We start from the raw sequence: 11,060 nt of genomic DNA on the forward strand, positions 1-11,060 counted from the left end.
TTGGCAGGTTGAATTTCTTCAGCTGCCTCAGGAAGTGCATCCTCTGCTGAGCCTTCTTGGTGATGGAGCTGATGTTGAGCTCCCACTTGAGGTCCTGGGATATGATGGAGCCCAGGAAGCGGAAGGACTCCACCGCGTCGACGGGGGAGTCACACAGAGTGATAGGGGCTGGTGGGGCTGCATTCTTCTGGAAATCCACAACCATCTCCACTGTCTTTAGGGCGTTGAGCTCTAAGTTGTTCAACCCGCACCAGGTCACCAGATGGTCAGTCTCCCACCTGTAAGCGGACTCATCCCCACCAGAGATGAGTCCAATGAGGGTGGTGTCATCCGCGAACTTCAGGAGCTTGACGGACTGGTGACTGGAGGTGCAGCTGTTGGTGTACAGGGAGAAGAGCAGAGGGGAAAGAACGCAGCCTTGGGGGGAACTGGTGCTGATGGTCCGAGAGGCTGAGCTGTGCTTTCCCAGCTTGACGGGCTGCTTCCTGCGTGCTGCTTCCTGTCAGACAGGAAGTCTGTGAGCCATATTTAAAGGTTTGTCAAAGCTGCAGATTATCTGTTTGATACCCTTTCAAAACACTGGATAGAATAATGTTTAATCTGTCACTGTAATATCAGGCAGAGAACTTCTTACAGTCACTATTTACTACCCTGATTAAAAGATAACATTTTCATAGTCACAATGTTGGACCAGCTTTTTTTCATCCTCATAGCTGAATGAATGAATCGTGTCAGAGTGGCTCAGCAAACTCAAAGCACACACACACACACACACATACAGCACTCCTGCACACCAAACAGGTATTATTACATCAGGCTTAGGGCTGTGGCCTTGAATTTACCTAACTGCACTAATCTTTGACCTCACTGACTCTCCAGGTAAAACCAGGAAGTCAGTGCTGCAGCTCGCTGTCATACGTCTGCATTCATCTCTTTAGTTTTACAGATTCATATCACATCAGCCATCCCAAACTAATTTTGGTCAATGAAGTCATCCACATCTGGATACATTGCGATCGGTACTTGTGTGTATGCTGCGGTTGGTTTTAAGATATGAGAGTAAGCATATTACCGCTTTGAATTATGTGTTTATAGTCATGCTATCATTATTTGCTTCTGAGTCTGTTTCACACAGCTGGAAGAACAAGGCTAACATTCTCATACACATCATCATATCCCCAAGGGGATGAATCATTTTATTCTATTCCATAAAAATATATCTAAGCAACACATTAATGTTATGAAATAATGTAATTATAGTCAGATCTACTCGTGCCTTAGATGGGGCAGTGATATTAAAATTTGAACATGTACATGTTTTTAGTTTTTTTTGCCAGCTGTTTTACCTGCATTTCCTACAACTGTGTTTCTTTCAGCATGGATTATGTTTTAACTTCTTAATTTTTGTCAACTATTATACCTCTCTTTGCTCTAAAAAATATGCCTGCTCTGCTGACAGCAGACTTGTCCATGTCTGTGATTGGTAATATGGTGCAAACACCGCCCCGTTAATGACAACGCAGCTCATGGCTAGATTGCGAAACCCCACTGTTGTAAATCAGCTCAGCAGGATCTCAGTTATCAGGGTTAGTTAAACCAGATAACCATGAGATGCCCTGGGTATGTTGAACTAGCTTCATTGTACAGGGTATATTCCTTTCAGAATCATTCCAGATTACTTACCCGATCTGCATAAGAATAGTGATACTGAATGATGCAGAAATTGTGATATTCATGAGGGAAATATGATTAATAGTATATGTATTACCATTAAAATACGTATGTATATGTATATGTATATATATATATATATATCAATTTCAACAATGTCAACACTAAAATGCACATATCTCTACACCCCAGCGCATTATGGGACACTTTCATTTAATTAGTCATCAGGTTTTTTGTTTGCTTTCTAACAAATTCTATTCAAGTTTGACTTAGAGCACACATAGCTGTTAGCCAACCGCTATTAATAGTCTAATGTGTCTTGGTATAGCGCTAACGATAGCCGAGCACTAATGTTATCTCCCGTTATCCCTACGGAGGGAGTGTGAAGTAGATAGCAGCTGATGTTAGCATGCGATTGTGGTTTGAGGAGGCATTGATAAGAGAGTACAGATTAGCAGCGGTGGAAGGTTTTGTCTTTAGCCTCTGATAAAAGTCTCCGTCATGGCTCACAAAGGCCCAGGTGCACCGGATATGATAGTGACACACACACACAATCACCGTCACCAGTTTGTGCGTGCAGACACAAGCATATGATGAAGTTTGATTTAAAAGGGCCTCTGTGTTCTACAGTAACACATTTTATACTGTTGTAGTGTTTTACTTGTTTTTTATTTTCTACTCGTTCATTATCTCAGGAGTATTGAGGGAAAAGTTTAACAAGCAAACTTCAAGTGTAAAAATGTAACATCGATATCAACCTCATGTCAATCAGAAATGACATCCGTCTTCTCATCTCAACCTCGGAAATAAGGCGAATTAGCACTGCGATATCTTCGGAAATGTACAATATTGTTATCTTTCTTATCCACATTCAGAAGAGAAGAGATGACACTAATATTCATCTTATAATCTGATTTTGGACCCCCAACGCCGGAAGTCGCACGTCACATCAGCCACCTCATTGTTTTCCATGCAAACTCGCACACACATGCACCTCAGCAAGGTACTTTATCTTTTCTCAGGTGTTAGAGAATCTTTACATTCACAATACCGTCAATGATTAAACATCGATGAGTCACAGCAAGAAAATACTTGAGTAAGTAATCATGAAAACTAACACACCAAAACCAACCAAACGTTTATTCATTAAAAGAGACTCAAACTCGTATCTAAACTCAAAAAAAATGTTTATCAGCTAATAAATGAATACATTGTTGGTTTGAGGACATTGTTAAAACCTCTTTAGCCCGAGCGAAGCCCAATTGGGCTTCCAGTACCGGTACCGAGGTTTCGAATGGACTTTTCATCAAATAATATGAAAAATGGCCCAGACATGTAAAATACCGAAAAAAAAAAAAAGTTCGAGCAAAATCATCATGCCGGTCTTTTTACGCAATTATACACAGTATACACAAACTAATTCAATACACTATAAGATTTATCACAATATCAGGATTTTTCTGCAAAAAATCCGCCAACTATGCAGCAGAAATTCATCTTTCATCACAAAGCCGGCAGCGAAAATGGCCGAAGGAGACATGAAATCACACGAGGGCTCGATGCGGCGTCGACCCAGCGTGTCCAAATAGACCTCCGACAAAGCATTCAAAGGTCACAGGACAAACCCCAAGAAACCGCACACTGCTCTCGAGAAATAAAATTGAAAATCTACATACCTTTTGGCGATTTTCGTCCAGAAAAAAACAGTTAATCCATTGAAAGCTGCTGCAGCGCTGTAGTGTATTTCCTTGTCTGTCTGCCTGCATTGAAATGAACGTGCTGTGACCTGGCATGCGAAAATGGCCCGCATTCTTCGCCTGTACCAACCTATTTTTCGCATGGGGGTTGAGCCCACCTTATCAAGATTTTTACTGACTAATGTCCCTCAGCATTCCAAATAACACCCCTGACGGCTTTCAATGGACTATTCCGGACCCAACGACGTGTCATATACCTAAATCGGCCAATCACAGGCCTTACAAATCTCACATACACACTGAGTCAGAGCAGGTTTTTTTCATGAATGACACATATGACATCTGGAAATAACTGAACATGGCTGAAAATTATTGCAAACTGCTTTATTATGATGTATTGAACACTCTTAGTGATAAAGCAAGTGAATATATAGTTAATATGTAGTTATATAGTATATAAAATGAGTATACAGCAATGCAACAGCTGGTTCCGAAAATCAAAATTTTGATTTTTATGACCATGTATGCTGGCCTGCTTCACTCAATCGAAGTAAAATATGTTGTGGGGACATGTAACACGTGTTGTTCTATGACTTTTGTGTGGTTTTAGGCCAAGCCAGGCATTATTTTTTTTTAAAAAGTTCAATAAAAGTGCTTTTTTTCAGGCGAAACTTGAACTTTTTTCAATTTCAGCTGTGCCATAAGTGTATCAGTTATTAACCAGTAACATATACACAATATTTCCACAATTTAACACATCTCACAAGTGTTACCAGTATTCTAGCATAAAAATTATTAAAATAGACCTTGTAGTTAGAGCTTGGACTCTCTATGGGTATGTGTATGCAATTTTCAAGCAGAGGGCTAAAAATAGGGCTAGGGCTTAAGAGGTTTTAAGAAAAAAAAGGGATTTCAGTGAATTCTGATTCCACACTTTTAAATGTGGATACTTCCTGGTTTCTTTACTCTTCTGGGACAGTAACTGAATATCAATGAGTTGCGGATAAAACAAGAAATTTGAGGACATTTTGGACTTTAGAAAAACACCGATCGACATTTTTCAACATTTTCTGAACAAAAAATAGACCAAACAACTCATTGATTAATCAAGAAATATAATCGTCAGATTAATAATTGTTAGTGGCAGCCCTGTGTGTGACAATGGCTCATTAGTGTGGTATTTTGATTGATTGCAAATTCTAACACTGCACCATTGAAGCAGAATATAAACTGAAATGATGAAGAGAAAATATATATTGAAGCCCCTTCTTCTTCAAGGGTTTCCCTCAAACGTTTCACAACACATTTTTGGAAACATAACCAGTGTCTTGGACTAGATTCCTCTTACCTCACTAAGTCCTCACTAAGACCAAGAAAGTGGATCACATCACTCCAGTTCTGAGGTCTTTGCACTGGCTTCCTGTCCAACAAAGAATTGACTTTAAAATCCTGCTGTTGGTTTATAAAGCACTGAATGGTTTAGGGCCAAAATACATCTCTGAAGTGCTGCTACTTAAGAACCATCCCGACCCCTTAGGTCGTCTGGGACCGGTCTACTTTCTGTTCCCAGAGTCAGAACTAAACATGGAGAAGCAGCGTTCAGTTTTTCTGCTCCACATATCTGGAACAAAGTCCCAGAAAGCTGCAGGTCTGCTGAGACCCTCAGCTCCCTTAAATCAACATTGAAGACTTTTCTGTTTGCTGCTGCCTTTAATTGAACCAGATTCAAGGATATTAATCAATTTCTGCATTTTACTACTGTATTTTATTTCTTACACTGCTTTTTAGTGTTTTACTGACTGTTTTTAATGTTTCAATGAATGTTCTTAATTGTTTTTAAATCTCATTTTCTTTTGCCTTATGTTTTGATGCTTTTAATGGTTTTATGTGAAGCACTTTGAATTGCCTTGTTGTTGAAATGTGCTCTACAAATAAACTTGCCTTTCCTTGCCTTACCCAAAATGTTTCACTTTTCCTTTAACCAGACGTTTCCCCCTTTGTTTTTGTTGAGGTGGTGGCTGTCCTGTAATCAGCTGCATTTGTAAGAGAGGCTCCACTCTTAATGTGTTGTTCCCTGTTAAAAAAGGAGAGAGATGAATGACCAAGAGAATGAATGAATAAACTCTCGTCAGCTTGCGACGCTGCAGGTTCCTGAAATTGGTGTGTTGGGGGTAGACAGAGCAGCGGCTAAACTGTAATTTCAGCCCCTAAAACAGTGTTTAGGCCGGTGTCTGACGTTCGCCTGCAGACTCACTGTTTGCATCTGCAGTCTTTTACACTCCATTAAGGGCAATTTTGACTCTCATCTGAGTCATTGGCCCTGCTGTGGGCTTTGTTGTTTATGACACTTTAAATACTTAAATACACCACAGTCACACCGCGCATGTAAACTGACCCTCTGCCAGTCTCTGTGTGTGTTTGTGTGTGTGCGTGTTTAATGTGTAGTAGTGACGCATCATCATGCCTGTGGTCCTGTCATTAGGGTACTGTAAATAAGGCTGAGGAGGGTAACTGATGCCACCAAGCAAAAACACTCGCAGACAGAGACAGAGTTGCACGCACACACACACACACACACACACACACACACACACACACAGGGAGCTACCATTCATTCAGACTTGCTTCCCCAGGCATAATTCTGTCTTAATACACAATGCGAAAATATGACATGCAGAGCAAGTTGTTGCTTTTTCTCCTTATTATCTCTGCCAGGAGAATCTTGAGAGAGCTTGTGTGCATCGCATTTTGTGCGTTCACATCTGTGTCTGTCCATGGCTGATCTCATATTCTGATGCAGCAAACTGCACAATATTTTGGGTTGCCCCTTACGGCTGCATGCTCAATGATACTCACACTTTCGCCAAAACACCTTTTATTGCTAGTTTTAAATGGGCACTGACTCCTAACTAACTACTCTTAACCGGCCACTAGTGATGACACAGTGGTTGATGAGTCAACCAAACACAGGACCTTCGCACAGGAAACCGCTGTTCGTGTCCTGTGTGAATCCTAAAGTCAACTTTGACTTATTTTGTTATGATCTTTTCGTTGGCCAAGCTTATACGTTTGGTTGCCTAAACCTCACTTCCTGTGAAGATGGAAGTTTATTGTGAAATGCATGGGATGAGCGTATATATCGACTTGCCCTCCAAAACTGACATTAGCGTTATTTGACAAGTTGGTAAAAGATGAGCCTCTGTGTTGTGTGAAAACATCTGGATAAAAACAACTAACTCCAACATTTCTACCTGTTCTGAACCCTTCACTTGTTCCATACACCCTCAATTCTCCAATCACAACAACTCCCTCACTGGCCTCCTCCTCTATTTGCATTTTGTTGTATGTGAATTATCACTGTTTCTTTTTAAATGTGTTCATGTTCATTAAATGTTGTGTATTTGAGGTCAATGGCTGACTGAGCTATGGTTAAGATTAGACAACTGGAACACTTGGTTAAGGTTGGGCAAAGGTAGTGGTTACAGTTAAGAAATAAAAAGGTTATCTTTCTGTGTGATGGAATGCAAAGTTGGACAATGTACATACAGCTCGACCTCCAATCCCCCCTATCCACCTTGCTGCATAACGTAAGCACTACTTCTTGTATTGCTATTGAATGTTGGCCTTGGATGTACAAGGTGAGGAATCGTCCAACATGGACATAATTCCAAGTGACACTTTTAAATGAAATATTTTCCCTTCATGATGTTGGTAAGTTCCCTTTGTTTCTACCAGATGATGCAAGTTCAAGTGATCAACACCCAGTGTCATTCAAGAAGTCCCGTTTATTGTGCATACGGCATAATATACTGCAATGATCTGTGACTAAAAGATAACTCGGCACACTTTCCTTCTGTTTCTTATCACGCAGAGAGCATCGTGTGTCTCTCTGGCTCCTCATTTCCGTTTCATGGCTGTCTGACTGTGGTCTGAAACACCATGTTCGCACATTACATAACGTCACCGTGTGTGTGTGTTTTCCAGCAGTTTACAGCACGCCTGATGCCAAGACTGTATCTATGGAGACGTAATTGACCGAGGATGTCATAATCCACCAGTCGCCATCAAAACATTCGGGGGGAAATCTTGATATATGACTGTTTACAATCTTTCTCTTTTCTAAATCAGTGTGTCTCTCCCCATGACACATTCTTCTTTCTAACTCTCTCCATTTCCCTCCATCCCCTTCCTCTCTCTTTTTTTCTTTCCGACTCCCCTCATTGTCTACCTCCCTCTAGGTCTCGTCTTCTTTTCTTTACCCTTTTAATTCTTTCACTCTTTTTCCCTTTATATCGCCATTTATCTTTCTAATCTCTGGTCTGCTATGCTCTTCCTAAATGTCAACTATAGATGCTAATATGAGAAAGTATCAATGTATTACTCTCACTCAATTTATCTCGCTCTCCTTGCTGTCATTACCCATCTGTTTGTGTTTCGCAGAAGAAGTATTGCACTGTAATGAAAAACAGGAATGGCATGTGTTGCAATTGGACTGACAGTCCCACGCAGAGGCTGAGACATTGGGCAACCGACCAGTAGATAGTTCTCAAGTGGTTTGGATTCTTCAGGTCTGGTGGTTTGAATGGGTGACAGGATTTACTGGATCGCTGGTTTGTGTTGTCTGACGCAGCAAGTCTGCAAACAGACACGGGGGTGCAGATTCACTCTGTGTGTTTTTACGGAGGAGTTATGTTTGAGACTCTGGCAATTAAATGTCCTCATGAAACTGTAAAATCCCCTTTTGGAGGTTGACATTTTGACTAGTTCTGATTCTGTATAAATATTGTTTTCCTTATTGTCAAAGCAAGTTTTTTACTGCAGTGATGAAAACTCAAACACTAAATTCATCCACACCATTGAAAGTACATATGACTGTAACATTATGCAGACGACTAAATGCTAATATGTTTTGTTTCATTACATGTTTATTTCAAGGTTTACTTTTAGATCTCAGGTGAGCATTCATAAATTCATCAACATCGACATGTGCTCAGTGTAATGCTATGATCTTGCCAAACTCGACTGAGCCATATCATGTAGGGGCAAAGTGAGAGGCTCCAAATTCTGTATATTTAAGAATGATTCGATTTTGAAGGACCCCACTAGTGACGGAGTACATGACAACATCACTTACCGAGTCCAACAACGAAGGTGTTCAAATGATCACACAAAAACACAAAAAAACTTTTGGTTTTGGTTTCCCTTTCCAAAGAAAAACTTAAAGAGGGAGATTCCAATGTATAAGAATTTCTAACCGCACCTGTTTCTTGCTGGACTCCCATTCTAGCGATGTCGGCACATCCTCGAATCTCAGCAACAGTCATTCTGCGGCCGTCGTTCTGTAAGAAAGTGTCAGTTAATGTAACCACCGCTTTTCCCTCACCCTTACCCCAGTGGTGGGCCGTCAGGGCCAGCTAAGCCTTCTCTGCTGGCCTTAACAGAATCACAAAGTAATAGCTATTGTATAATTTAAGGATTTTTCACAATTACACTACATGTATTATAATTATTTTTCCCATTAGCTTATTTTCTCATTGCACAGCTCCTGTCTTCCTCTGTTGCTCTGCTTCCAGCCTGCAGCGCTGCTTCCAGCACAGCTTGTTTTAAGGAGAGCTTTTATCCAATCAGATTTCACCTCTATGCTATCTCTATAGAAGAGAGGCCCGAGGTCCTCTAGGTAGACTTTGCAGATTAAAGTAAATGGTGACGTTATTGTTGATTGTCTTCAACCAATCAGATCTTTTGTTTGACATGTTGGGCGAATTCTTTGACGTGCCAGTGGTATCGAGGTAGCCTGCTAAGTACGTCTGCATTAACGTGCGCCGTGATTGGTCAGTGGGCCAGCGTGACTTTTGTCAAACAGAAAGTTGGCTAGCAGATTTTACTATTTAGTAAGAGTTCAGGTTGAAACATATGTAAGAGAAGTTTTGACATTTTTAGCGTTTTGCTTGGTGTAGATTCTTTTTTTTTTTACCTAGTTGTGTTTTTTTAACACTCAATGGCTGAAAGAGGAGGAGAAACCGATTTGGTGGCGGAGTTACTGACAACGCCTTTCTTGAGGAGGACATTTCAGGAAAAGCGCCAAATCGTATCAAAGGGTCGGCTAACCCCACAGCTAGCAGCCTTGACCCAGCAAGTAAAAGGAAAATGTGGCTCCGCCCGCTCAGCTCGGCAGCTTCTTGACGGGTGCCGAACGAGTGCCGCTCATTTGCTGCTGTTGTGACACCTGACTGACGCTTGCCACAGACTAGCCACAAGGAGGATCTCGGCCTTGCTGCGTCAACTTTACGCACTGGCATGTTTGGCGGTGACGATCCCAATATCGACTGCCTCTGTCGAGTGGACATTTTCAGCCCTCAAACGCATCAAAACATATTCCAGAAACACAACTGGGGAGACCTCTGGCTGGAACTGAGACGCACGGATGTACTGTACAACCGCGTCATTGAAATGTTTGTAAACAAAGACAGGACGATGGACTTTGTCTGTAAATAATGAACAGCATTTGGTAAGTGAACTGTTTTTGTCTTTTTACATCTGCAGTAGCGTTGTGGTAATTTGTCTATCGTGTTGTTTTATTATATTATATAATATATTTTATTATATTATATTATATATAATATATATTTATATTTATATATAATATATATATATTTATGGTCGAACATGAACACGAACTCTGGGTCGTGACCGAAAGGACAAGGTCGCGGCTACAAGCGGCCGAAATGAGCTTCCTCCGTAGGGTGGCCGGGCTCAGCCTTAGAGATAGGGTAAGGAGCTCGGTCATCAGGAGGGAGCTTGGAGTCGAGCCGCTACTCCTTCGCGTTGAAAGGAGTCAGCTGAGGTGGTTCGGGCATCTAATTAGGATGCCTCCTGGACGCCTCCCACTGGAGGTTTTCCAGGCACGTCCAACTGGGAAGAGACCCCGGGGAAGACCCAGAACACGCTGGAGAGATTACATCTCCCAGCTGGCCTGGGAACGCCTCGGGATCCCCCAGAATGAGCTGGAACATGTTGCCGGTGAGAGGGAGGTCTGGGTCAGCCTGCTTGCCCTGCTGCCACCGCGACCCGACCCCGGATAAGCGGTGGAAAATGGATGGATGGATGGATATATATATTTATTATATACAGTGGCGGGCCGTCAGGGCCTGCAAGGCCTTCTCTGCTGGCCTAAACAGAATCACAAAGCTATATCTATTTTATAATTTAATAATTTTTCTTAAATACACTACATGTATTATAATTTATAAAAATATTTTTCCCATTATCTTATTTTCTCATTGCACAGCTACTGTCTTCCTCAGTTGCTCTGCTTCCAGTGCAGCTTGTTTTAAGTAGAGCTTTTATCCAATCAGATTTCACCTCTGTGTCTCTAGGTAAGAACAGAGGCAGAGGCCTGCACACTCTCACCTGCAGCCAGTGCAGATTAAAGTGAATGGGGACGATATTGTTGATTGTCATAGTGTTCAACCAATCAGATCTTTAGTTTGACATGTTGGGCGTATTCTTTGACGTATCAGAGCCTGCTCGCCGGCCTATAATGACGTCAGCATTACATGCCGCTCAGTGTGCATGTGTAGCTTTGCCACGAGGTGCAGAGTGTGCTGTGATTGGTCAGTGGGCGAGCACGTGACTATCGTGAAACGAAATTTAACAGCCAGCAGAGGCTGATGGGTAGTGAATCACATCACG

Source organism: Anarhichas minor, unplaced genomic scaffold, assembly GCF_050575085.1.
Source record: "Anarhichas minor isolate MPS153535 unplaced genomic scaffold, ASM5057508v1 ptg000071l, whole genome shotgun sequence".
In the NCBI taxonomy this organism is placed as follows: Eukaryota; Metazoa; Chordata; class Actinopteri; order Perciformes; family Anarhichadidae; genus Anarhichas; species Anarhichas minor.